The sequence below is a fragment of the Hyperolius riggenbachi genome, chromosome 8 (genome assembly GCF_040937935.1).
Source record: "Hyperolius riggenbachi isolate aHypRig1 chromosome 8, aHypRig1.pri, whole genome shotgun sequence".
NCBI classification, from domain to species: Eukaryota; Metazoa; Chordata; class Amphibia; order Anura; family Hyperoliidae; genus Hyperolius; species Hyperolius riggenbachi.
In genome coordinates this window covers 89,599,829-89,621,788 of record NC_090653.1, presented here as the reverse complement: position 1 = coordinate 89,621,788, position 21,960 = coordinate 89,599,829, and the positions used below count along the sequence as shown (strand labels likewise).

Here is a 21,960-nt window from a genome sequence, read left to right as displayed (position 1 = left end):
TGTCAATGACGCTAACTCTTTTCTTACAACTTGTGCAAGTCCCAGCAAAGTTTTTACATCAACCTCAAATAAACACTGCTAGTCCACACTGGGATTCTAACCTTTGCCTTACTTTGAACCCAATACCCTGATGGACCTTGGAAGAGACTCTAAGTAAACTATATGACCCAGGGTTCAAACATTCATGGTGGCATCTCCCTTTCTGCTAAGCATTTTGTTTACTAACATGAGAAAATTTATTTCCTATATGATTTAGGAAATCCTTGTCTGCAATTCTGCTGTAAGCCAGACTTTTACAAAGGTGCAGACACAGCATGTCAAGTGGCACGATGCGATTCCTTCTTGTTGCAAGCTCAACAATTTCAAAAGGTTTCCTCGGTTCCCAATTTATATGAAGAGTTCTTGCCTGAAATTTGGAAAGTATGTCTGTCATTTCCTCTGAAAAGATATGATCCACACCGCAAATGGAACACTGCAATTGGTTTTCTTGCAACCTGAACTCTTTTCAAGGAAGGGTCCGTTGAAATTTCAACAAATGAGTCTTGTCAGAAGAGGGAATAACCCCACCTCTTTCACCAAAGGTCAGAACATACAGGGAAGACCTGTAAGTTATTGCCAAAACCTATCTCCTGAGTTCGGTCTCCTTACATATTTGTCACTTTACCTGTACACTAACCTTTTAAGATTTAGCAAAACAAATTGCCTCCAAAGCTTCTGATCCTGATGAAGTGAACTAGAAGAGAAGATGAGCTAACCCATATGACTGTAGGTGTGCCAAAGGGGATGGAATTTGTCAGTTTGTAAAACGTGTGTTAGAAAGCTTGTAGAAAAAAGTCGGCCTTGTTCCTTTTCTGCGAGATTTTCCAAAAGTCCATGTGAGGTTGCTGTTGAGAAGGCCCTTTGAAGAGCCTAGTAAATGAAAAGACCCAAGAGCTTGTTTTGGCAGGCCTGACCAATGTGCCATGATGGACAAAGTGAAAAAGCTCTGTCAGAAGTGGGATTTGAACCCACGCCTCCATTCGGAGACCAGAAGGCCCATGAGAAGGGAAGAGAAGCCTCTTGAGACTGGCGCCTTACACCACTCGGCCATCCTGGCAAGCGGTGCACTATGTACCCATGCAGCTGGCACAATGACTATACTTAACAGAGAAGAGACAACCACAAACTTAGCCTAGAAGACTTCATGAACACTGCAAGGCAGGTTTTTTTCTCTGAAAACACTCATCAAACTGCCATTTTGGATCACTGCAATACCTTAGACAGCAATGTCATGTGCCTGCTCTAACAAATGAAATCCTTTGTGCTCCTTGAGCGTCTTTTCCTATGCGGTGGCTGTTTCCAGTGGAAAATTTTTTCTTCATAAAGAGGCATGAGACTGCGTGGCCTAATGGATAAGGCGTCTGACTTCGGATCAGAAGTTTGAGGGTTCGAGTCCCTTCGTGGTCGTTGAGTTCTGTTCTTGTCACTTCTGTAGAGTATTTGCTCCTCTTGTTGTAAATGTCCTCGGAGACTTTGCAAAAGCCTGTGCTTCCTCACTCATGCTTATCATTCAATCCCTGCCCTTGACTGTTTACAGCTACAAAGGTGGCTGCTTTTGCTGAGCTTTCACCACAATGTCAATGACGCTAACTCTTTTCTTACAACTTGTGCAAGTCCCAGCAAAGTTTTTACATCAACCTCAAATAAACACTGCTAGTCCACACTGGGATTCTAACCTTTGCCTTACTTTGAACCCAATACCCTGATGGACCTTGGAAGAGACTCTAAGTAAACTATATGACCCAGGGTTCAAACATTCATGGTGGCATCTCCCTTTCTGCTAAGCATTTTGTTTACTAACATGAGAAAATTAATTTCCTATATGATTTAGGAAATCCTTGTCTGCAATTCTGCTGTAAGCCAGACTTTTACAAAGGTGCAGACACAGCATGTCAAGTGGCACGATGCGATTCCTTCTTGTTGCAAGCTCAACAATTTCAAAAGGTTGCCTCGGTTCCCAATTTATATGAAGAGTTCTTGCCTGAAATTTGGAAAGTATGTCTGTCATTTCCTCTGAAAAGATATGATCCACACCGCAAATGGAACACTGCAATTGGTTTTCTTGCAACCTGAACTCTTTTCAAGGAAGGGTCCGTTGAAATTTCAACAAATGAGTCTTGTCAGAAGAGGGAATAACCCCACCTCTTTCACCAAAGGTCAGAACATACAGGGAAGACCTGTAAGTTATTGCCAAAACCTATCTCCTGAGTTCGGTCTCCTTACATATTTGTCACTTTACCTGTACACTAACCTTTTAAGATTTAGCAAAACAAATTGCCTCCAAAGCTTCTGATCCTGATGAAGTGAACTAGAAGAGAAGATGAGCTAACCCATATGACTGTAGGTGTGCCAAAGGGGATGGAATTTGTCAGTTTGTAAAACGTGTGTTAGAAAGCTTGTAGAAAAAAGTCGGCCTTGTTCCTTTTCTGCGAGATTTTCCAAAAGTCCATGTGAGGTTGCTGTTGAGAAGGCCCTTTGAAGAGCCTAGTAAATGAAAAGACCCAAGAGCTTGTTTTGGCAGGCCTGACCAATGTGCCATGATGGACAAAGTGAAAAAGCTCTGTCAGAAGTGGGATTTGAACCCACGCCTCCATTCGGAGACCAGAAGGCCCATGAGAAGGGAAGAGAAGCCTCTTGAGTCTGGCGCCTTACACCACTCAGCCATCCTGACAAGCGGTGCACTATGTACCCATGCAGCTGGCACAATGACTATACTTAACAGAGAAGAGACAACCACAAACTTAGCCTAGAAGACTTCATGAACACTGCAAGGCATGTTTTTTTCTCTGAAAACACTCATCAAACTGCCATTTTGGATCACTGCAATACCTTAGACAGCAATGTCATGTGCCTGCTCTAACAAATGAAATCCTTTGTGCTCCTTGAGCGTCTTTTCCTATGCGGTGGCTGTTTCCAGTGGAAAATGGTTTCTTCATAAAGAGGCATGAGACTGTGTGGCCTAATGGATAAGGCGTCTGACTTTGGATCAGAAGATTGAGGGTTCGAGTCCCTTCGTGGTCGTTGAGTTCTGTTCTTGTCACTTCTGTAGAGTATTTGCTCCTCTTGTTGTAAATGTCCTCGGAGACTTTGCAAAAGCCTGTGCTTCCTCACTCATGCTTATCATTCAATCCCTGCCCTTGACTTTTTACAGCTACAAAGGTGGCTGCTTTTGCTGAGCTTTCACCACAATGTCAATGACGCTAACTCTTTTCTTACAACTTGTGCAAGTCCCAGCAAAGTTTTTACATCAACCTCAAATAAACACTGCTAGTCCACACTGGGATTCTAACCTTTGCCTTACTTTGAACCCAATACCCTGATGGACCTTGGAAGAGACTCTAAGTAAACTATATGACCCAGGGTTCAAACATTCATGGTGGCATCTCCCTTTCTGCTAAGCATTTTGTTTACTAACATGAGAAAATTAATTTCCTATATGATTTAGGAAATCCTTGTCTGCAATTCTGCTGTAAGCCAGACTTTTACAAAGGTGCAGACACAGCATGTCAAGTGGCACGATGCGATTGCTTCTTGTTGCAAGCTCAACAATTTCAAAAGGTTGCCTCGGTTCCCAATTTATATGAAGAGTTCTTGCCTGAAATTTGGAAAGTATGTCTGTCATTTCCTCTGAAAAGATATGATCCACACCGCAAATGGAACACTGCAATTGGTTTTCTTGCAACCTCAACTCTTTTCAAGGAAGGGTCCGTTGAAATTTCAACAAATGAGTCTTGTCAGAAGAGGGAATAACCCCACCTCTTTCACCAAAGGTCAGAACATACAGGGAAGACCTGTAAGTTATTGCCAAAACCTATCTCCTGAGTTCGGTCTCCTTACATATTTGTCACTTTACCTGTACACTAACCTTTTAAGATTTAGCAAAACAAATTGCCTCCAAAGCTTCTGATCCTGATGAAGTGAACTAGAAGAGAAGATGAGCTAACCCATATGACTGTAGGTGTGCCAAAGGGGATGGAATTTGTCAGTTTGTAAAACGTGTGTTAGAAAGCTTGTAGAAAAAAGTCGGCCTTGTTCCTTTTCTGCGAGATTTTCCAAAAGTCCATGTGAGGTTGCTGTTGAGAAGGCCCTTTGAAGAGCCTAGTAAATGAAAAGACCCAAGAGCTTGTTTTGGCAGGCCTGACCAATGTGCCATGATGGACAAAGTGAAAAAGCTCTGTCAGAAGTGGGATTTGAACCCACGCCTCCATTCGGAGACCAGAAGGCCCATGAGAAGGGAAGAGAAGCCTCTTGAGACTGGCGCCTTACACCACTCGGCCATCCTGACAAGCGGTGCACTATGTACCCATGCAGCTGGCACAATGACTATACTTAACAGAGAAGAGACAACCACAAACTTAGCCTAGAAGACTTCATGAACACTGCAAGGCATGTTTTTTTCTCTGAAAACACTCATCAAACTGCCATTTTGGATCACTGCAATACCTTAGACAGCAATGTCATGTGCCTGCTCTAACAAATGAAATCCTTTGTGCTCCTTGAGCGTCTTTTCCTATGCGGTGGCTGTTTCCAGTGGAAAATGGTTTCTTCATAAAGAGGCATGAGACTGCGTGGCCTAATGGATAAGGCGTCTGACTTCGGATCAGAAGTTTGAGGGTTCGAGTCCCTTCGTGGTCGTTGAGTTCTGTTCTTGTCACTTCTGTAGAGTATTTGCTCCTCTTGTTGTAAATGTCCTCGGAGACTTTGCAAAAGCCTGTGCTTCCTCACTCATGCTTATCATTCAATCCCTGCCCTTGACTGTTTACAGCTACAAAGGTTCCTGCTTTTGCTGAGCTTTCACCACAATGTCAATGACGCTAACTCTTTTCTTACAACTTGTGCAAGTCCCAGCAAAGTTTTTACATCAACCTCAAATAAACACTGCTAGTCCACACTGGGATTCTAACCTTTGCCTTACTTTGAACCCAATACCCTGATGGACCTTGGAAGAGACTCTAAGTAAACTATATGACCCAGGGTTCAAACATTCATGGTGGCATCTCCCTTTCTGCTAAGCATTTTGTTTACTAACATGAGAAAATTAATTTCCTATATGATTTAGGAAATCCTTGTCTGCAATTCTGCTGTAAGCCAGACTTTTACAAAGGTGCAGACACAGCATGTCAAGTGGCACGATGCGATTCCTTCTTGTTGCAAGCTCAACAATTTCAAAAGGTTTCCTCGGTTCCCAATTTATATGAAGAGTTCTTGCCTGAAATTTGGAAAGTATGTCTGTCATTTCCTCTGAAAAGATATGATCCACACCGCAAATGGAACACTGCAATTGGTTTTCTTGCAACCTGAACTCTTTTCAAGGAAGGGTCCGTTGAAATTTCAACAAATGAGTCTTGTCAGAAGAGGGAATAACCCCACCTCTTTCACCAAAGGTCAGAACATACAGGGAAGACCTGTAAGTTATTGCCAAAACCTATCTCCTGAGTTCGGTCTCCTTACATATTTGTCACTTTACCTGTACACTAACCTTTTAAGATTTAGCAAAACAAATTGCCTCCAAAGCTTCTGATCCTGATGAAGTGAACTAGAAGAGAAGATGAGCTAACCCATATGACTGTAGGTGTGCCAAAGGGGATGGAATTTGTCAGTTTGTAAAACGTGTGTTAGAAAGCTTGTAGAAAAAAGTCGGCCTTGTTCCTTTTCTGCGAGATTTTCCAAAAGTCCATGTGAGGTTGCTGTTGAGAAGGCCCTTTGAAGAGCCTAGTAAATGAAAAGACCCAAGAGCTTGTTTTGGCAGGCCTGACCAATGTGCCATGATGGACAAAGTGAAAAAGCTCTGTCAGAAGTGGGATTTGAACCCACGCCTCCATTCGGAGACCAGAAGGCCCATGAGAAGGGAAGAGAAGCCTCTTGAGACTGGCGCCTTACACCACTCGGCCATCCTGACAAGCGGTGCACTATGTACCCATGCAGCTGGCACAATGACTATACTTAACAGAGAAGAGACAACCACAAACTTAGCCTAGAAGACTTCATGAACACTGCAAGGCATGTTTTTTTCTCTGAAAACACTCATCAAACTGCCATTTTGGATCACTGCAATACCTTAGACAGCAATGTCATGTGCCTGCTCTAACAAATGAAATCCTTTGTGCTCCTTGAGCGTCTTTTCCTATGCGGTGGCTGTTTCCAGTGGAAAATGGTTTCTTCATAAAGAGGCATGAGACTGTGTGGCCTAATGGATAAGGCGTCTGACTTTGGATCAGAAGATTGAGGGTTCGAGTCCCTTCGTGGTCGTTGAGTTCTGTTCTTGTCACTTCTGTAGAGTATTTGCTCCTCTTGTTGTAAATGTCCTCGGAGACTTTGCAAAAGCCTGTGCTTCCTCACTCATGCTTATCATTCAATCCCTGCCCTTGACTTTTTACAGCTACAAAGATGGCTGCTTTTGCTGAGCTTTCACCACAATGTCAATGACGCTAACTCTTTTCTTACAACTTGTGCAAGTCCCAGCAAAGTTTTTACATCAACCTCAAATAAACACTGCTAGTCCACACTGGGATTCTAACCTTTGCCTTACTTTGAACCCAATACCCTGATGGACCTTGGAAGAGACTCTAAGTAAACTATATGACCCAGGGTTCAAACATTCATGGTGGCATCTCCCTTTCTGCTAAGCATTTTGTTTACTAACATGAGAAAATTAATTTCCTATATGATTTAGGAAATCCTTGTCTGCAATTCTGCTGTAAGCCAGACTTTTACAAAGGTGCAGACACAGCATGTCAAGTGGCACGATGCGATTCCTTCTTGTTGCAAGCTCAACAATTTCAAAAGGTTGCCTCGGTTCCCAATTTATATGAAGAGTTCTTGCCTGAAATTTGGAAAGTATGTCTGTCATTTCCTCTGAAAAGATATGATCCACACCGCAAATGGAACACTGCAATTGGTTTTCTTGCAACCTCAACTCTTTTCAAGGAAGGGTCCGTTGAAATTTCAACAAATGAGTCTTGTCAGAAGAGGGAATAACCCCACCTCTTTCACCAAAGGTCAGAACATACAGGGAAGACCTGTAAGTTATTGCCAAAACCTATCTCCTGAGTTCGGTCTCCTTACATATTTGTCACTTTACCTGTACACTAACCTTTTAAGATTTAGCAAAACAAATTGCCTCCAAAGCTTCTGATCCTGATGAAGTGAACTAGAAGAGAAGATGAGCTAACCCATATGACTGTAGGTGTGCCAAAGGGGATGGAATTTGTCAGTTTGTAAAACGTGTGTTAGAAAGCTTGTAGAAAAAAGTCGGCCTTGTTCCTTTTCTGCGAGATTTTCCAAAAGTCCATGTGAGGTTGCTGTTGAGAAGGCCCTTTGAAGAGCCTAGTAAATGAAAAGACCCAAGAGCTTGTTTTGGCAGGCCTGACCAATGTGCCATGATGGACAAAGTGAAAAAGCTCTGTCAGAAGTGGGATTTGAACCCACGACTCCATTCGGAGACCAGAAGGCCCATGAGAAGGGAAGAGAAGCCTCTTGAGTCTGGCGCCTTACACCACTCGGCCATCCTGACAAGCGGTGCACTATGTACCCATGCAGCTGGCACAATGACTATACTTAACAGAGAAGAGACAACCACAAACTTAGCCTAGAAGACTTCATGAACACTGCAAGGCATGTTTTTTTCTCTGAAAACACTCATCAAACTGCCATTTTGGATCACTGCAATACCTTAGACAGCAATGTCATGTGCCTGCTCTAACAAATGAAATCCTTTGTGCTCCTTGAGCGTCTTTTCCTATGCGGTGGCTGTTTCCAGTGGAAAATGGTTTCTTCATAAAGAGGCATGAGACTGCGTGGCCTAATGGATAAGGCGTCTGACTTTGGATCAGAAGATTGAGGGTTCGAGTCCCTTCGTGGTAGTTGAGTTCTGTTCTTGTCACTTCTGTAGAGTGTTTGCTCCTCTTGTTGTAAATGTCCTCGGAGACTTTGCAAAAGCCTGTGCTTCCTCACTCATGCTTATCATTCAATCCCTGCCCTTGACTGTTTACAGCTACAAAGGTGGCTGCTTTTGCTGAGCTTTCACCACAATGTCAATGACGCTAACTCTTTTCTTACAACTTGTGCAAGTCCCAGCAAAGTTTTTACATCAACCTCAAATAAACACTGCTAGTCCACACTGGGATTCTAACCTTTGCCTTACTTTGAACCCAATACCCTGATGGACCTTGGAAGAGACTCTAAGTAAACTATATGACCCAGGGTTCAAACATTCATGGTGGCATCTCCCTTTCTGCTAAGCATTTTGTTTACTAACATGAGAAAATTAATTTCCTATATGATTTAGGAAATCCTTGTCTGCAATTCTGCTGTAAGCCAGACTTTTACAAAGGTGCAGACACAGCATGTCAAGTGGCACGATGCGATTCCTTCTTGTTGCAAGCTCAACAATTTCAAAAGGTTGCCTCGGTTCCCAATTTATATGAAGAGTTCTTGCCTGAAATTTGGAAAGTATGTCTGTCATTTCCTCTGAAAAGATATGATCCACACCGCAAATGGAACACTGCAATTGGTTTTCTTGCAACCTGAACTCTTTTCAAGGAAGGGTCCGTTGAAATTTCAACAAATGAGTCTTGTCAGAAGAGGGAATAACCCCACCTCTTTCACCAAAGGTCAGAACATACAGGGAAGACCTGTAAGTTATTGCCAAAACCTATCTCCTGAGTTCGGTCTCCTTACATATTTGTCACTTTACCTGTACACTAACCTTTTAAGATTTAGCAAAACAAATTGCCTCCAAAGCTTCTGATCCTGATGAAGTGAACTAGAAGAGAAGATGAGCTAACCCATATGACTGTAGGTGTGCCAAAGGGGATGGAATTTGTCAGTTTGTAAAACGTGTGTTAGAAAGCTTGTAGAAAAAAGTCGGCCTTGTTCCTTTTCTGCGAGATTTTCCAAAAGTCCATGTGAGGTTGCTGTTGAGAAGGCCCTTTGAAGAGCCTAGTAAATGAAAAGACCCAAGAGCTTGTTTTGGCAGGCCTGACCAATGTGCCATGATGGACAAAGTGAAAAAGCTCTGTCAGAAGTGGGATTTGAACCCACGCCTCCATTCGGAGACCAGAAGGCCCATGAGAAGGGAAGAGAAGCCTCTTGAGTCTGGCGCCTTAGACCACTCGGCCATCCTGACAAGCGGTGTACTATGTACCCATGCAGCTGGCACAATGACTATACTTAACAGAGAAGAGACAACCACAAACTTAGCCTAGAAGACTTCATGAACACTGCAAGGCATGTTTTTTTTTCTGAAAACACTCATCAAACTGCCATTTTGGATCACTGCAATACCTTAGACAGCAATGTCATGTGCCTGCTCTAACAAATGAAATCCTTTGTGCTCCTTGAGCGTCTTTTCCTATGCGGTGGCTGTTTCCAGTGGAAAATGGTTTCTTCATAAAGAGGCATGAGACCGCGTGGCCTAATGGATAAGGCGTCTGACTTCGGATCAGAAGATTGAGGGTTCGAGTCCCTTCGTGGTCGTTGAGCTCTGTTCTTGTCACTTCTGTAGAGTATTTGCTCCTCTTGTTGTAAATGTCCTCGGAGATTTTGCAAAAGCCTGTGCTTCCTCACTCATGCTTATCATTCAATCCCTGCCCTTGACTGTTTACAGCTACAAAGGTGGCTGCTTTTGCTGAGCTTTCACCACAATGTCAATGACGCTAACTCTTTTCTTACAACTTGTGCAAGTCCCAGCAAAGTTTTTACATCAACCTCAAATAAACACTGCTAGTCCACACTGGGATTCTAACCTTTGCCTTACTTTGAACCCAATACCCTGATGGACCTGGGAAGAGACTCTAAGTAAACTATATGACCCAGGGTTCAAACATTCATGGTGGCATCTCCCTTTCTGCTAAGCATTTTGTTTACTAACATGAGAAAATTAATTTCCTATATGATTTAGGAAATCCTTGTCTGCAATTCTGCTGTAAGCCAGACTTTTACAAAGGTGCAGACACAGCATGTCAAGTGGCACGATGCGATTCCTTCTTGTTGCAAGCTCAACAATTTCAAAAGGTTGCCTCGGTTCCCAATTTATATGAAGAGTTCTTGCCTGAAATTTGGAAAGTATGTCTGTCATTTCCTCTGAAAAGATATGATCCACACCGCAAATGGAACACTGCAATTGGTTTTCTTGCAACCTGAACTCTTTTCAAGGAAGGGTCCGTTGAAATTTCAACAAATGAGTCTTGTCAGAAGAGGGAATAACCCCACCTCTTTCACCAAAGGTCAGAACATACAGGGAAGACCTGTAAGTTATTGCCAAAACCTATCTCCTGAGTTCGGTCTCCTTACATATTTGTCACTTTACCTGTACACTAACCTTTTAAGATTTAGCAAAACAAATTGCCTCCAAAGCTTCTGATCCTGATGAAGTGAACTAGAAGAGAAGATGAGCTAACCCATATGACTGTAGGTGTGCCAAAGGGGATGGAATTTGTCAGTTTGTAAAACGTGTGTTAGAAAGCTTGTAGAAAAAAGTCGGCCTTGTTCCTTTTCTGCGAGATTTTCCAAAACTCCATGTGAGGTTGCTGTTGAGAAGGCCCTTTGAAGAGCCTAGTAAATGAAAAGACCCAAGAGCTTGTTTTGGCAGGCCTGACCAATGTGCCATGATGGACAAAGTGAAAAAGCTCTGTCAGAAGTGGGATTTGAACCCACGCCTCAATTCGGAGACCAGAAGGCCCATGAGAAGGGAAGAGAAGCCTCTTGAGTCTGGCGCCTTAGACCACTCGGCCATCCTGACAAGCGGTGTACTATGTACCCATGCAGCTGGCACAATGACTATACTTAACAGAGAAGAGACAACCACAAACTTAGCCTAGAAGACTTCATGAACACTGCAAGGCATGTTTTTTTTTTCTGAAAACACTCATCAAACTGCCATTTTGGATCACTGCAATACCTTAGACAGCAATGTCATGTGCCTGCTCTAACAAATGAAATCCTTTGTGCTCCTTGAGCGTCTTTTCCTATGCGGTGGCTGTTTCCAGTGGAAAATGGTTTCTTCATAAAGAGGCATGAGACCGCGTGGCCTAATGGATAAGGCGTCTGACTTCGGATCAGAAGATTGAGGGTTCGAGTCCCTTCGTGGTCGTTGAGCTCTGTTCTTGTCACTTCTGTAGAGTATTTGCTCCTCTTGTTGTAAATGTCCTCAGAGACTTTGCAAAAGCCTGTGCTTCCTCACTCATGCTTATCATTCAATCCCTGCCCTTGACTGTTTACAGCTACAAAGGTGGCTGCTTTTGCTGAGCTTTCACCACAATGTCAATGACGCTAACTCTTTTCTTACAACTTGTGCAAGTCCCAGCAAAGTTTTTACATCAACCTCAAATAAACACTGCTAGTCCACACTGGGATTCTAACCTTTGCCTTACTTTGAACCCAATACCCTGATGGACCTGGGAAGAGACTCTAAGTAAACTATATGACCCAGGGTTCAAACATTCATGGTGGCATCTCCCTTTCTGCTAAGCATTTTGTTTACTAACATGAGAAAATTAATTTCCTATATGATTTAGGAAATCCTTGTCTGCAATTCTGCTGTAAGCCAGACTTTTACAAAGGTGCAGACACAGCATGTCAAGTGGCACGATGCGATTCCTTCTTGTTGCAAGCTCAACAATTTCAAAAGGTTGCCTCGGTTCCCAATTTATATGAAGAGTTCTTGCCTGAAATTTGGAAAGTATGTCTGTCATTTCCTCTGAAAAGATATGATCCACACCGCAAATGGAACACTGCAATTGGTTTTCTTGCAACCTGAACTCTTTTCAAGGAAGGGTCCGTTGAAATTTCAACAAATGAGTCTTGTCAGAAGAGGGAATAACCCCACTTCTTTCACCAAAGGTCAGAACATACAGGGAAGACCTGTAAGTTATTGCCAAAACCTATCTCCTGAGTTCGGTCTCCTTACATATTTGTCACTTTACCTGTACACTAACCTTTTAAGATTTAGCAAAACAAATTGCCTCCAAAGCTTCTGATCCTGATGAAGTGAACTAGAAGAGAAGATGAGCTAACCCATATGACTGTAGGTGTGCCAAAGGGGATGGAATTTGTCAGTTTGTAAAACGTGTGTTAGAAAGCTTGTAGAAAAAAGTCGGCCTTGTTCCTTTTCTGCGAGATTTTCCAAAAGTCCATGTGAGGTTGCTGTTGAGAAGGCCCTTTGAAGAGCCTAGTAAATGAAAAGACCCAAGAGCTTGTTTTGGCAGGCCTGACCAATGTGCCATGATGGACAAAGTGAAAAAGCTCTGTCAGAAGTGGGATTTGAACCCACGCCTCCATTCGGAGACCAGAAGGCCCATGAGAAGGGAAGAGAAGCCTCTTGAGTCTGGCGCCTTAGACCACTCGGCCATCCTGACAAGCGGTGTACTATGTACCCATGCAGCTGGCACAATGACTATACTTAACAGAGAAGAGACAACCACAAACTTAGCCTAGAAGACTTCATGAACACTGCAAGGCATGTTTTTTTTTTCTGAAAACACTCATCAAACTGCCATTTTGGATCACTGCAATACCTTAGACAGCAATGTCATGTGCCTGCTCTAACAAATGAAATCCTTTGTGCTCCTTGAGCGTCTTTTCCTATGCGGTGGCTGTTTCCAGTGGAAAATGGTTTCTTCATAAAGAGGCATGAGACCGCGTGGCCTAATGGATAAGGCGTCTGACTTCGGATCAGAAGATTGAGGGTTCGAGTCCCTTCGTGGTCGTTGAGCTCTGTTCTTGTCACTTCTGTAGAGTATTTGCTCCTCTTGTTGTAAATGTCCTCGGAGACTTTGCAAAAGCCTGTGCTTCCTCACTCATGCTTATCATTCAATCCCTGCCCTTGACTGTTTACAGCTACAAAGGTGGCTGCTTTTGCTGAGCTTTCACCACAATGTCAATGACGCTAACTCTTTTCTTACAACTTGTGCAAGTCCTAGCAAAGTTTTTACATCAACCTCAAATAAACACTGCTAGTCCACACTGGGATTCTAACCTTTGTCTTACTTTGAACCCAATACCCTGATGGACCTGGGAAGAGACTCTAAGTAAACTATATGACCCAGGGTTCAAACATTCATGGTGGCATCTCCCTTTCTGCTAAGCATTTTGTTTACTAACATGAGAAAATTAATTTCCTATATGATTTAGGAAATCCTTGTCTGCAATTCTGCTGTAAGCCAGACTTTTACAAAGGTGCAGACACAGCATGTCAAGTGGCACGATGCGATTCCTTCTTGTTGCAAGCTCAACAATTTCAAAAGGTTGCCTCGGTTCCCAATTTATATGAAGAGTTCTTGCCTGAAATTTGGAAAGTATGTCTGTCATTTCCTCTGAAAAGATATGATCCACACCGCAAATGGAACACTGCAATTGGTTTTCTTGCAACCTGAACTCTTTTCAAGGAAGGGTCCGTTGAAATTTCAACAAATGAGTCTTGTCAGAAGAGGGAATAACCCCACCTCTTTCACCAAAGGTCAGAACATACAGGGAAGACCTGTAAGTTATTGCCAAAACCTATCTCCTGAGTTCGGTCTCCTTACATATTTGTCACTTTACCTGTACACTAACCTTTTAAGATTTAGCAAAACAAATTGCCTCCAAAGCTTCTGATCCTGATGAAGTGAACTAGAAGAGAAGATGAGCTAACCCATATGACTGTAGGTGTGCCAAAGGGGATGGAATTTGTCAGTTTGTAAAACGTGTGTTAGAAAGCTTGTAGAAAAAAGTCGGCCTTGTTCCTTTTCTGCGAGATTTTCCAAAACTCCATGTGAGGTTGCTGTTGAGAAGGCCCTTTGAAGAGCCTAGTAAATGAAAAGACCCAAGAGCTTGTTTTGGCAGGCCTGACCAATGTGCCATGATGGACAAAGTGAAAAAGCTCTGTCAGAAGTGGGATTTGAACCCACGCCTCCATTCGGAGACCAGAAGGCCCATGAGAAGGGAAGAGAAGCCTCTTGAGTCTGGCGCCTTAGACCACTCGGCCATCCTGACAAGCGGTGTACTATGTACTCATGCAGCTGGCACAATGACTATACTTAACAGAGAAGAGACAACCACAAACTTAGCCTAGAAGACTTCATGAACACTGCAAGGCATGTTTTTTTTTCTGAAAACACTCATCAAACTGCCATTTTGGATCACTGCAATACCTTAGACAGCAATGTCATGTGCCTGCTCTAACAAATGAAATCCTTTGTGCTCCTTGAGCGTCTTTTCCTATGCGGTGGCTGTTTCCAGTGGAAAATGGTTTCTTCATAAAGAGGCATGAGACCGCGTGGCCTAATGGATAAGGCGTCTGACTTCGGATCAGAAGATTGAGGGTTCGAGTCCCTTCGTGGTCGTTGAGCTCTGTTCTTGTCACTTCTGTAGAGTATTTGCTCCTCTTGTTGTAAATGTCCTCGGAGACTTTGCAAAAGCCTGTGCTTCCTCACTCATGCTTATCATTCAATCCCTGCCCTTGACTGTTTACAGCTACAAAGGTGGCTGCTTTTGCTGAGCTTTCACCACAATGTCAATGACGCTAACTCTTTTCTTACAACTTGTGCAAGTCCCAGCAAAGTTTTTACATCAATCTCAAATAAACACTGCTAGTCCACACTGGGATTCTAACCTTTGCCTTACTTTGAACCCAATACCCTGATGGACCTTGGAAGAGACTCTAAGTAAACTATATGACCCAGGGTTCAAACATTCATGGTGGCATCTCCCTTTCTGCTAAGCATTTTGTTTACTAACATGAGAAAATTAATTTCCTATATGATTTAGGAAATCCTTGTCTGCAATTCTGCTGTAAGCCAGACTTTTACAAAGGTGCAGACACAGCATGTCAAGTGGCACGATGCGATTCCTTCTTGTTGCAAGCTCAACAATTTCAAAAGGTTGCCTCGGTTCCCAATTTATATGAAGAGTTCTTGCCTGAAATTTGGAAAGTATGTCTGTCATTTCCTCTGAAAAGATATGATCCACACCGCAAATGGAACACTGCAATTGGTTTTCTTGCAACCTGAACTCTTTTCAAGGAAGGGTCCGTTGAAATTTCAACAAATGAGTCTTGTCAGAAGAGGGAATAACCCCACCTCTTTCACCAAAGGTCAGAACATACAGGGAAGACCTGTAAGTTATTGCCAAAACCTATCTCCTGAGTTCGGTCTCCTTACATATTTGTCACTTTACCTGTACACTAACCTTTTAAGATTTAGCAAAACAAATTGCCTCCAAAGCTTCTGATCCTGATGAAGTGAACTAGAAGAGAAGATGAGCTAACCCATATGACTGTAGGTGTGCCAAAGGGGATGGAATTTGTCAGTTTGTAAAACGTGTGTTAGAAAGCTTGTAGAAAAAAGTCGGCCTTGTTCCTTTTCTGCGAGATTTTCCAAAAGTCCATGTGAGGTTGCTGTTGAGAAGGCCCTTTGAAGAGCCTAGTAAATGAAAAGACCCAAGAGCTTGTTTTGGCAGGCCTGACCAATGTGCCATGATGGACAAAGTGAAAAAGCTCTGTCAGAAGTGGGATTTGAACCCACGCCTCCATTCGGAGACCAGAAGGCCCATGAGAAGGGAAGAGAAGCCTCTTGAGTCTGGCGCCTTAGACCACTCGGCCATCCTGACAAGCGGTGTACTATGTACCCATGCAGCTGGCAAAATGACTATACTTAACAGAGAAGAGACAACCACAAACTTAGCCTAGAAGACTTCATGAACACTGCAAGGCATGTTTTTTTCTCTGAAAACACTCATCAAACTGCCATTTTGGATCACTGCAATACCTTAGACAGCAATGTCATGTGCCTGCTCTAACAAATGAAATCCTTTGTGCTCCTTGAGCGTCTTTTCCTATGCGGTGGCTGTTTCCAGTGGAAAATGGTTTCTTCATAAAGAGGCATGAGACCGCGTGGCCTAATGGATAAGGCGTCTGACTTTGGATCAGAAGATTGAGGGTTCGAGTCCCTTTGTGGTCGTTGAGCTCTGTTCTTGTCACTTCTGTAGAGTATTTGCTCCTCTTGTTGTAAATGTCCTCGGAGACTTTGCAAAAGCCTGTGCTTCCTCACTCATGCTTATCATTCAATCCCTGCCCTTGACTGTTTACAGCTACAAAGGTGGCTGCTTTTGCTGAGCTTTCACCACAATGTCAATGACGCTAACTCTTTTCTTACAACATGTGCAAGTCCCAGCAAAGTTTTTACATCAACCTCAAATAAACACTGCTAGTCCACACTGGGATTCTAACCTTTGCCTTACTTTGAACCCAATACCCTGATGGACCTGGGAAGAGACTCTAAGTAAACTATATGACCCAGGGTTCAAACATTCATGGTGGCATCTCCCTTTCTGCTAAGCATTTTGTTTACTAACATGAGAAAATTAATTTCCTATATGATTTAGGAAATCCTTGTCTGCAATTCTGCTGTAAGCCAGACTTTTACAAAGGTGCAGACACAGCATGTCAAGTGGCACGATGCGATTCCTTCTTGTTGCAAGCTCAACAATTTCAAAAGGTTGCCTCGGTTCCCAATTTATATGAAGAGTTCTTGCCTGAAATTTGGAAAGTATGTCTGTCATTTCCTCTGAAAAGATATGATTCACACCGCAAATGGAACACTGCAATTGGTTTTCTTGCAACCTGAACTCTTTTCAAGGAAGGGTCCGTTGAAATTTCAACAAATGAGTCTTGTCAGAAGAGGGAATAACCCCACCTCTTTCACCAAAGGTCAGAACATACAGGGAAGACCTGTAAGTTATTGCCAAAACCTATCTCCTGAGTTCGGTCTCCTTACATATTTGTCACTTTACCTGTACACTAACCTTTTAAGATTTAGCAAAACAAATTGCCTCCAAAGCTTCTGATCCTGATGAAGTGAACTAGAAGAGAAGATGAGCTAACCCATATGACTGTAGGTGTGCCAAAGGGGATGGAATTTGTCAGTTTGTAAAACGTGTGTTAGAAAGCTTGTAGAAAAAAGTCGGCCTTGTTCCTTTTCTGCGAGATTTTCCAAAAGTCCATGTGAGGTTGCTGTTGAGAAGGCCCTTTGAAGAGCCTAGTAAATGAAAAGACCCAAGAGCTTGTTTTGGCAGGCCTGACCAATGTGCCATGATGGACAAAGTGAAAAAGCTCTGTCAGAAGTGGGATTTGAACCCACGCCTCCATTCGGAGACCAGAAGGCCCATGAGAAGGGAAGAGAAGCCTCTTGAGTCTGGTGCCTTAGACCACTCGGCCATCCTGACAAGCGGTGTACTATGTACCCATGCAGCTGGCACAATGACTATACTTAACAGAGAAGAGACAACCACAAACTTAGCCTAGAAGACTTCATGAACACTGCAAGGCATGTTTTTTTTTCTGAAAACACTCATCAAACTGCCATTTTGGATCACTGCAATACCTTAGACAGCAATGTCATGTGCCTGCTCTAACAAATGAAATCCTTTGTGCTCCTTGAGCGTCTTTTCCTATGCGGTGGCTGTTTCCAGTGGAAAATGGTTTCTTCATAAAGAGGCATGAGACCGCGTGGCCTAATGGATAAGGCGTCTGACTTCGGATCAGAAGATTGAGGGTTCGAGTCCCTTCGTGGTCGTTGAGCTCTGTTCTTGTCACTTCTGTAGAGTATTTGCTCCTCTTGTTGTAAATGTCCTCGGAGACTTTGCAAAAGCCTGTGCTTCCTCACTCATGCTTATCATTCAATCCCTGCCCTTGACTGTTTACAGCTACAAAGGTGGCTGCTTTTGCTGAGCTTTCACCACAATGTCAATGACGCTAACTCTTTTCTTACAACTTGTGCAAGTCCCAGCAAAGTTTTTACATCAACCTCAAATAAACACTGCTAGTCCACACTGGGATTCTAACCTTTGCCTTACTTTGAACCCAATACCCTGATGGACCTGGGAAGAGACTCTAAGTAAACTATATGACCCAGGGTTCAAACATTCATGGTGGCATCTCCCTTTCTGCTAAGCATTTTGTTTACTAACATGAGAAAATTAATTTCCTATATGATTTAGGAAATCCTTGTCTGCAATTCTGCTGTAAGCCAGACTTTTACAAAGGTGCAGACACAGCATGTCAAGTGGCACGATGCGATTCCTTCTTGTTGCAAGCTCAACAATTTCAAAAGGTTGCCTCGGTTCCCAATTTATATGAAGAGTTCTTGCCTGAAATTTGGAAAGTATGTCTGTCATTTCCTCTGAAAAGATATGATTCACACCGCAAATGGAACACTGCAATTGGTTTTCTTGCAACCTGAACTCTTTTCAAGGAAGGGTCCGTTGAAATTTCAACAAATGAGTCTTGTCAGAAGAGGGAATAACCCCACCTCTTTCACCAAAGGTCAGAACATACAGGGAAGACCTGTAAGTTATTGCCAAAACCTATCTCCTGAGTTCGGTCTCCTTACATATTTGTCACTTTACCTGTACACTAACCTTTTAAGATTTAGCAAAACAAATTGCCTCCAAAGCTTCTGATCCTGATGAAGTGAACTAGAAGAGAAGATGAGCTAACCCATATGACTGTAGGTGTGCCAAAGGGGATGGAATTTGTCAGTTTGTAAAACGTGTGTTAGAAAGCTTGTAGAAAAAAGTCGGCCTTGTTCCTTTTCTGCGAGATTTTCCAAAAGTCCATGTGAGGTTGCTGTTGAGAAGGCCCTTTGAAGAGCCTAGTAAATGAAAAGACCCAAGAGCTTGTTTTGGCAGGCCTGACCAATGTGCCATGATGGACAAAGTGAAAAAGCTCTGTCAGAAGTGGGATTTGAACCCACGCCTCCATTCGGAGACCAGAAGGCCCATGAGAAGGGAAGAGAAGCCTCTTGAGTCTGGTGCCTTAGACCACTCGGCCATCCTGACAAGCGGTGTACTATGTACCCATGCAGCTGGCACAATGACTATACTTAACAGAGAAGAGACAACCACAAACTTAGCCTAGAAGACTTCATGAACACTGCAAGGCATGTTTTTTTTTCTGAAAACACTCATCAAACTGCCATTTTGGATCACTGCAATACCTTAGACAGCAATGTCATGTGCCTGCTCTAACAAATGAAATCCTTTGTGCTCCTTGAGCGTCTTTTCCTATGCGGTGGCTGTTTCCAGTGGAAAATGGTTTCTTCATAAAGAGGCATGAGACCGCGTGGCCTAATGGATAAGGCGTCTGACTTCGGATCAGAAGATTGAGGGTTCGAGTCCCTTCGTGGTCGTTGAGCTCTGTTCTTGTCACTTCTGTAGAGTATTTGCTCCTCTTGTTGTAAATGTCCTCGGAGACTTTGCAAAAGCCTGTGCTTCCTCACTCATGCTTATCATTCAATCCCTGCCCTTGACTGTTTACAGCTACAAAGGTGGCTGCTTTTGCTGAGCTTTCACCACAATGTCAATGACGCTAACTCTTTTCTTACAACTTGTGCAAGTCCCAGCAAAGTTTTTACATCAACCTCAAATAAACACTGCTAGTCCACACTGGGATTCTAACCTTTGCCTTACTTTGAACCCAATACCCTGATGGACCTGGGAAGAGACTCTAAGTAAACTATATGACCCAGGGTTCAAACATTCATGGTGGCATCTCCCTTTCTGCTAAGCATTTTGTTTACTAACATGAGAAAATTAATTTCCTATATGATTTAGGAAATCCTTGTCTGCAATTCTGCTGTAAGCCAGACTTTTACAAAGGTGCAGACACAGCATGTCAAGTGGCACGATGCGATTCCTTCTTGTTGCAAGCTCAACAATTTCAAAAGGTTGCCTCGGTTCCCAATTTATATGAAGAGTTCTTGCCTGAAATTTGGAAAGTATGTCTGTCATTTCCTCTGAAAAGATATGATTCACACCGCAAATGGAACACTGCAATTGGTTTTCTTGCAACCTGAACTCTTTTCAAGGAAGGGTCCGTTGAAATTTCAACAAATGAGTCTTGTCAGAAGAGGGAATAACCCCACCTCTTTCACCAAAGGTCAGAACATACAGGGAAGACCTGTAAGTTATTGCCAAAACCTATCTCCTGAGTTCGGTCTCCTTACATATTTGTCACTTTACCTGTACACTAACCTTTTAAGATTTAGCAAAACAAATTGCCTCCAAAGCTTCTGATCCTGATGAAGTGAACTAGAAGAGAAGATGAGCTAACCCATATGACTGTAGGTGTGCCAAAGGGGATGGAATTTGTCAGTTTGTAAAACGTGTGTTAGAAAGCTTGTAGAAAAAAGTCGGCCTTGTTCCTTTTCTGCGAGATTTTCCAAAAGTCCATGTGAGGTTGCTGTTGAGAAGGCCCTTTGAAGAGCCTAGTAAATGAAAAGACCCAAGAGCTTGTTTTGGCAGGCCTGACCAATGTGCCATGATGGACAAAGTGAAAAAGCTCTGTCAGAAGTGGGATTTGAACCCACGCCTCCATTCGGAGACCAGAAGGCCCATGAGAAGGGAAGAGAAGCCTCTTGAGTCTGGCGCCTTAGACCACTCGGCCATCCTGACAAGCGGTGTACTATGTACCCATGCAGCTGGCAAAATGACTATACTTAACAGAGAAGAGACAACCACAAACTTAGCCTAGAAGACTTCATGAACACTGCAAGGCATGTTTTTTTCTCTGAAAACACTCATCAAACTGCCATTTTGGATCACTGCAATACCTTAGACAGCAATGTCATGTGCCTGCTCTAACAAATGAAATCCTTTGTGCTCCTTGAGCGTCTTTTCCTATGCGGTGGCTGTTTCCAGTGGAAAATGGTTTCTTCATAAAGAGGCATGAGACCGCGTGGCCTAATGGATAAGGCGTCTGACTTTGGATCAGAAGATTGAGGGTTCGAGTCCCTTCGTGGTCGTTGAGCTCTGTTCTTGTCACTTCTGTAGAGTATTTGCTCCTCTTGTTGTAAATGTCCTCGGAGACTTTGCAAAAGCCTGTGCTTCCTCACTCATGCTTATCATTCAATCCCTGCCCTTGACTGTTTACAGCTACAAAGGTGGCTGCTTTTGCTGAGCTTTCACCACAATGTCAATGACGCTAACTCTTTTCTTACAACTTGTGCAAGTCCCAGCAAAGTTTTTACATCAACCTCAAATAAACACTGCTAGTCCACACTGGGATTCTAACCTTTGCCTTACTTTGAACCCAATACCCTGATGGACCTGGGAAGAGACTCTAAGTAAACTATATGACCCAGGGTTCAAACATTCATGGTGGCATCTCCCTTTCTGCTAAGCATTTTGTTTACTAACATGAGAAAATTAATTTCCTATATGATTTAGGAAATCCTTGTCTGCAATTCTGCTGTAAGCCAGACTTTTACAAAGGTGCAGACACAGCATGTCAAGTGGCACGATGCGATTCCTTCTTGTTGCAAGCTCAACAATTTCAAAAGGTTGCCTCGGTTCCCAATTTATATGAAGAGTTCTTGCCTGAAATTTGGAAAGTATGTCTGTCATTTCCTCTGAAAAGATATGATTCACACCGCAAATGGAACACTGCAATTGGTTTTCTTGCAACCTGAACTCTTTTCAAGGAAGGGTCCGTTGAAATTTCAACAAATGAGTCTTGTCAGAAGAGGGAATAACCCCACCTCTTTCACCAAAGGTCAGAACATACAGGGAAGACCTGTAAGTTATTGCCAAAACCTATCTCCTGAGTTCGGTCTCCTTACATATTTGTCACTTTACCTGTACACTAACCTTTTAAGATTTAGCAAAACAAATTGCCTCCAAAGCTTCTGATCCTGATGAAGTGAACTAGAAGAGAAGATGAGCTAACCCATATGACTGTAGGTGTGCCAAAGGGGATGGAATTTGTCAGTTTGTAAAACGTGTGTTAGAAAGCTTGTAGAAAAAAGTCGGCCTTGTTCCTTTTCTGCGAGATTTTCCAAAAGTCCATGTGAGGTTGCTGTTGAGAAGGCCCTTTGAAGAGCCTAGTAAATGAAAAGACCCAAGAGCTTGTTTTGGCAGGCCTGACCAATGTGCCATGATGGACAAAGT

General features: G+C 43.0%; 26 non-coding genes across 26 annotated transcripts; 13 read left to right on the top strand and 13 right to left on the bottom strand.

Moving 5' to 3' along the window:
* Nucleotides 1-986: 986 nt before the first annotated feature.
* On the bottom strand, nt 987-1,096 carry TRNAL-CAA (transfer RNA leucine (anticodon CAA)). The gene is made up of 2 exons: nt 1,059-1,096; nt 987-1,032 (listed from the first exon to the last, which is right to left on the bottom strand). It is a non-coding gene; the product is annotated as a tRNA-Leu (tRNA).
* A 277-nt stretch (nt 1,097-1,373) lies between these two features.
* TRNAR-UCG (transfer RNA arginine (anticodon UCG)) lies at nt 1,374-1,446 on the top strand. The gene has a single exon. It is a non-coding gene; the product is annotated as a tRNA-Arg (tRNA).
* Nucleotides 1,447-2,600: 1,154 nt separating this feature from the next.
* Nucleotides 2,601-2,710, bottom strand: TRNAL-CAA (transfer RNA leucine (anticodon CAA)). The gene is made up of 2 exons: nt 2,673-2,710; nt 2,601-2,646 (listed from the first exon to the last, which is right to left on the bottom strand). It is a non-coding gene; the product is annotated as a tRNA-Leu (tRNA).
* Nucleotides 2,711-2,987: 277 nt separating this feature from the next.
* On the top strand, nt 2,988-3,060 carry TRNAQ-UUG (transfer RNA glutamine (anticodon UUG)). The gene has a single exon. It is a non-coding gene; the product is annotated as a tRNA-Gln (tRNA).
* A 1,154-nt stretch (nt 3,061-4,214) lies between these two features.
* Nucleotides 4,215-4,324, bottom strand: TRNAL-CAA (transfer RNA leucine (anticodon CAA)). Its single transcript has 2 exons — nt 4,287-4,324; nt 4,215-4,260 (listed from the first exon to the last, which is right to left on the bottom strand). It is a non-coding gene; the product is annotated as a tRNA-Leu (tRNA).
* A 277-nt stretch (nt 4,325-4,601) lies between these two features.
* On the top strand, nt 4,602-4,674 carry TRNAR-UCG (transfer RNA arginine (anticodon UCG)). Its single transcript has one exon. It is a non-coding gene; the product is annotated as a tRNA-Arg (tRNA).
* A 1,154-nt stretch (nt 4,675-5,828) lies between these two features.
* On the bottom strand, nt 5,829-5,938 carry TRNAL-CAA (transfer RNA leucine (anticodon CAA)). Its single transcript has 2 exons — nt 5,901-5,938; nt 5,829-5,874 (listed from the first exon to the last, which is right to left on the bottom strand). It is a non-coding gene; the product is annotated as a tRNA-Leu (tRNA).
* Nucleotides 5,939-6,215: 277 nt separating this feature from the next.
* TRNAQ-UUG (transfer RNA glutamine (anticodon UUG)) lies at nt 6,216-6,288 on the top strand. The gene has a single exon. It is a non-coding gene; the product is annotated as a tRNA-Gln (tRNA).
* Nucleotides 6,289-7,442: 1,154 nt separating this feature from the next.
* TRNAL-CAA (transfer RNA leucine (anticodon CAA)) lies at nt 7,443-7,552 on the bottom strand. Its single transcript has 2 exons — nt 7,515-7,552; nt 7,443-7,488 (listed from the first exon to the last, which is right to left on the bottom strand). It is a non-coding gene; the product is annotated as a tRNA-Leu (tRNA).
* Nucleotides 7,553-7,829: 277 nt separating this feature from the next.
* On the top strand, nt 7,830-7,902 carry TRNAQ-UUG (transfer RNA glutamine (anticodon UUG)). Its single transcript has one exon. It is a non-coding gene; the product is annotated as a tRNA-Gln (tRNA).
* Nucleotides 7,903-9,056: 1,154 nt separating this feature from the next.
* TRNAL-CAA (transfer RNA leucine (anticodon CAA)) lies at nt 9,057-9,166 on the bottom strand. The gene is made up of 2 exons: nt 9,129-9,166; nt 9,057-9,102 (listed from the first exon to the last, which is right to left on the bottom strand). It is a non-coding gene; the product is annotated as a tRNA-Leu (tRNA).
* Nucleotides 9,167-9,443: 277 nt separating this feature from the next.
* On the top strand, nt 9,444-9,516 carry TRNAR-UCG (transfer RNA arginine (anticodon UCG)). The gene has a single exon. It is a non-coding gene; the product is annotated as a tRNA-Arg (tRNA).
* A 1,154-nt stretch (nt 9,517-10,670) lies between these two features.
* On the bottom strand, nt 10,671-10,780 carry TRNAL-CAA (transfer RNA leucine (anticodon CAA)). Its single transcript has 2 exons — nt 10,743-10,780; nt 10,671-10,716 (listed from the first exon to the last, which is right to left on the bottom strand). It is a non-coding gene; the product is annotated as a tRNA-Leu (tRNA).
* Nucleotides 10,781-11,058: 278 nt separating this feature from the next.
* TRNAR-UCG (transfer RNA arginine (anticodon UCG)) lies at nt 11,059-11,131 on the top strand. The gene has a single exon. It is a non-coding gene; the product is annotated as a tRNA-Arg (tRNA).
* Nucleotides 11,132-12,285: 1,154 nt separating this feature from the next.
* TRNAL-CAA (transfer RNA leucine (anticodon CAA)) lies at nt 12,286-12,395 on the bottom strand. The gene is made up of 2 exons: nt 12,358-12,395; nt 12,286-12,331 (listed from the first exon to the last, which is right to left on the bottom strand). It is a non-coding gene; the product is annotated as a tRNA-Leu (tRNA).
* A 278-nt stretch (nt 12,396-12,673) lies between these two features.
* TRNAR-UCG (transfer RNA arginine (anticodon UCG)) lies at nt 12,674-12,746 on the top strand. The gene has a single exon. It is a non-coding gene; the product is annotated as a tRNA-Arg (tRNA).
* Nucleotides 12,747-13,900: 1,154 nt separating this feature from the next.
* TRNAL-CAA (transfer RNA leucine (anticodon CAA)) lies at nt 13,901-14,010 on the bottom strand. The gene is made up of 2 exons: nt 13,973-14,010; nt 13,901-13,946 (listed from the first exon to the last, which is right to left on the bottom strand). It is a non-coding gene; the product is annotated as a tRNA-Leu (tRNA).
* Nucleotides 14,011-14,287: 277 nt separating this feature from the next.
* Nucleotides 14,288-14,360, top strand: TRNAR-UCG (transfer RNA arginine (anticodon UCG)). Its single transcript has one exon. It is a non-coding gene; the product is annotated as a tRNA-Arg (tRNA).
* A 1,154-nt stretch (nt 14,361-15,514) lies between these two features.
* On the bottom strand, nt 15,515-15,624 carry TRNAL-CAA (transfer RNA leucine (anticodon CAA)). Its single transcript has 2 exons — nt 15,587-15,624; nt 15,515-15,560 (listed from the first exon to the last, which is right to left on the bottom strand). It is a non-coding gene; the product is annotated as a tRNA-Leu (tRNA).
* Nucleotides 15,625-15,901: 277 nt separating this feature from the next.
* Nucleotides 15,902-15,974, top strand: TRNAQ-UUG (transfer RNA glutamine (anticodon UUG)). Its single transcript has one exon. It is a non-coding gene; the product is annotated as a tRNA-Gln (tRNA).
* A 1,154-nt stretch (nt 15,975-17,128) lies between these two features.
* Nucleotides 17,129-17,238, bottom strand: TRNAL-CAA (transfer RNA leucine (anticodon CAA)). Its single transcript has 2 exons — nt 17,201-17,238; nt 17,129-17,174 (listed from the first exon to the last, which is right to left on the bottom strand). It is a non-coding gene; the product is annotated as a tRNA-Leu (tRNA).
* Nucleotides 17,239-17,515: 277 nt separating this feature from the next.
* On the top strand, nt 17,516-17,588 carry TRNAR-UCG (transfer RNA arginine (anticodon UCG)). The gene has a single exon. It is a non-coding gene; the product is annotated as a tRNA-Arg (tRNA).
* Nucleotides 17,589-18,742: 1,154 nt separating this feature from the next.
* TRNAL-CAA (transfer RNA leucine (anticodon CAA)) lies at nt 18,743-18,852 on the bottom strand. Its single transcript has 2 exons — nt 18,815-18,852; nt 18,743-18,788 (listed from the first exon to the last, which is right to left on the bottom strand). It is a non-coding gene; the product is annotated as a tRNA-Leu (tRNA).
* Nucleotides 18,853-19,129: 277 nt separating this feature from the next.
* Nucleotides 19,130-19,202, top strand: TRNAR-UCG (transfer RNA arginine (anticodon UCG)). Its single transcript has one exon. It is a non-coding gene; the product is annotated as a tRNA-Arg (tRNA).
* Nucleotides 19,203-20,356: 1,154 nt separating this feature from the next.
* TRNAL-CAA (transfer RNA leucine (anticodon CAA)) lies at nt 20,357-20,466 on the bottom strand. The gene is made up of 2 exons: nt 20,429-20,466; nt 20,357-20,402 (listed from the first exon to the last, which is right to left on the bottom strand). It is a non-coding gene; the product is annotated as a tRNA-Leu (tRNA).
* A 277-nt stretch (nt 20,467-20,743) lies between these two features.
* On the top strand, nt 20,744-20,816 carry TRNAQ-UUG (transfer RNA glutamine (anticodon UUG)). The gene has a single exon. It is a non-coding gene; the product is annotated as a tRNA-Gln (tRNA).
* Nucleotides 20,817-21,960: the final 1,144 nt, after the last annotated feature.